General features: G+C 39.7%; 1 long non-coding RNA gene across 1 annotated transcript; it reads left to right on the forward strand.

Moving 5' to 3' along the window:
* The first annotated feature begins 948 nt into the window (after positions 1 to 948).
* On the forward strand, positions 949 to 2,413 carry LOC137986526 (uncharacterized). The gene is made up of 3 exons (XR_011119864.1): positions 949 to 1,001; positions 1,435 to 1,486; positions 2,387 to 2,413. It is a non-coding gene; the product is annotated as an uncharacterized lncRNA (long non-coding RNA).
* Positions 2,414 to 2,710: the final 297 nt, after the last annotated feature.

Raw genomic sequence — 2,710 nt, forward strand, 5'->3', positions numbered from 1 at the left:
ATATATATATATTACATATATATATATATATACATTTATATGATGTATCATAGTTTTTTGAATGAATTACGGGGTGCTAGGATAATTTGGGCATCTGGGTATAGATGTTTAGCAGATATGTATATATATATATATGTGTATATATATATATATCTTGCATGTGTCATAGTAGTTTAGATGACTGGTACAATCTTCTTGGTTGTTTAGCTTGTTGCGGCTTCCCCAGATATTTTGAATACTTTCCAAGATTGATGTCAGGTTACCCGTGGAGCCAGCGTTAGACTAGGGTACGCAATCAATATGTGTATGTAGACAAACTGGATACAAACACAGTTCATTTGGCTATTCAAGCTGGTTGTTTGGTTTGCTTGAATCAGGATGTACTCATTGATCCTTCCATTTTTCGGATCATTTTTGTATGGCATATTGCTGTGTTTGGTAATCTTCAACCCGGAAGTAGAGATGGAAACTCTCTCCAAGTTTTGCGGATTGTTCGTTGATGGATTAGCTTTCCAGAGAGTATCTTTGAAGACATAGGAATACGAATCAACAAAGACTTGGGATGCCCATAAAAGTGAATCGTCCAGAAATTGTGAAGGATCTCACGTTTCTGTCCTGCATGCTGCGTGGTTTCAGCATGCAGCCATTGTAGGTAATTTTGACCAACACATGTTGGAGGTCCAATGACAAGTAAACAACTCAGTGAAGAAATTACAACCAATCATTGAGGTGTGCCTCTGGTTAGAATCTTCTAGATATTTATATAATGTGTATGTGGCAGGCCCCAAAAGTAGGAAGATTGGATCATATTGGATCCAGAGATCTCGGCAGATTTACATGTGCACATCTTTGGTGTGTGGCTTTACCCTGCAAATTGTTGGTGAACCATGCATTGCTGATAGTAGTACTTTGGTGAAGTGCTACAGCAAGCGACCTCACACCATCCAGGTCGGGTGCAGTATGTGGGCGAGCGCATCAAGTGGTTCTTCCAGATTCAGAAGGCCATGCGATGCCAAGTTTAAGGTCAAGTTCTGTCAGATTGGTGACTCAGGTGGCCCTCTGAACTTGGGAAAATGACTGGTTTCTGTACGGATTTGGGGAATATGTGGATTCTCAGGTGCATCTCCCCCTCCTATGGTAGTCTATGGTTTGAAGCAGTGCCAAATTTGATGCGAAGCATTGCTCGATATATGCCTCTTTGTAGGATCCGGAGTTGCAACCCGAGATCTGCGGGTTGAACGGCACATCAAGCATTTTGAGTTGTGGCCTTCATTCGAAAAATGGGGTGCCAATTCTAGATCAATCTAGTATACACTATCCAATTTTATACTCCACGATTCAATCAAACCATCAACCTGGTTGGGGTTGAGAATTCTCCGACCCGATCGCGGACCCACTCCTAGATCTTGGACATCTTTGACACGGCCGGGTCAGGACTCGGTGATTGACTTCATGAGCAGTTGGAAGGCAATCCTTCAGAGAAGATGCCGGGCTGCCTGATTCTCTGAGATTTTGTTTTGGTTTGGAACATGAATTTTATTTTCCCCCATAATATTGGATATAATGATCCCAATGACTTTTAATCTTATTTTTCAGAGGGGTTGAAACACCAAACAGTGATGTGTTTTCCCGTTGGGACATTGGTTTGAGAATTGGAAAACCACATTGTAACAAGCCGCAATGTGTTTCCAAGCAGCAGTTTTGAACGTCTTTGGGATGGGTTTCTCTCCAAGCAGAAAACTTACAATACTGTTCCTGCTAGTAGCTAGTTCTCTATATACACAAATCCAGAATCAATTGCCTTGAGGGAGGGGTTTGAAAGGCTGACGTCGAAACTGCCATATTACCAAGAAATATCGAGACCAATTTGGATAGTTATTTCTCCACATTATTGATCTATATCATATGATATAATTCTACATTTCTATACCAACCAGATTACTATGATTGTTATTACTATTATCATTATCAGGATTAAACGTTGTTATTAGTATTATTTCTGTTATTGTTGCTGTTATTATTACTATGATAATCATAGTCATAGTCATACATAATATCTGGTTGGTGGTTTGGAACATTTTTTATTTTTCCATATATTGGGAATCATCCCAATTGACTAATATTTTTCAGAGGGGTGGCTCAACCACCAACCAGATATGTAAATAGAATATTAAATAGATATATGTATATATATATATATATATGGTTGGTGGTTTGGAACATGTTTATTTGTCCATATATTGGGAATAATCAATAATCATCAATATATGGAAAAATAAACTAATTAACTAATAGTCCCAATTACTAGTAGTCCCAATTACAAAAAATCTTTGTAGATGTCGTGATTTCCGTTGAATTCATGGCAGGACCCAGGCTTTGATCCCAGGTACTCCAGCCTGCTGCCCAAGAACGTCGCGGGCCCAGGGGACGGGACAGGGGATCGACGGATAGAATATCGTGAGGTTATTTCCAGTAAAACATTATGATTTTCCATACTTATTTATGGCTATTTACTAGAGGGTACCCATGGTTTAGCCATTGAATTTCCGGTTCTCCGACAGAGGTGAAGCTCATCAACAGAATGAGATGATCAAACACCTGGTCTTCTCCACTTATGACCGGCGCCGGCCGGAGAAAAACGCTTCAAAAGCCATGGAACTAAATTGCTGAAGCAACAGAGACCATGCCCACGTTTGAAATGGATAATATA

The sequence above is a fragment of the Montipora foliosa genome, unplaced genomic scaffold (assembly GCF_036669935.1).
Source record: "Montipora foliosa isolate CH-2021 unplaced genomic scaffold, ASM3666993v2 scaffold_234, whole genome shotgun sequence".
Taxonomy (NCBI): Eukaryota; Metazoa; Cnidaria; class Anthozoa; order Scleractinia; family Acroporidae; genus Montipora; species Montipora foliosa.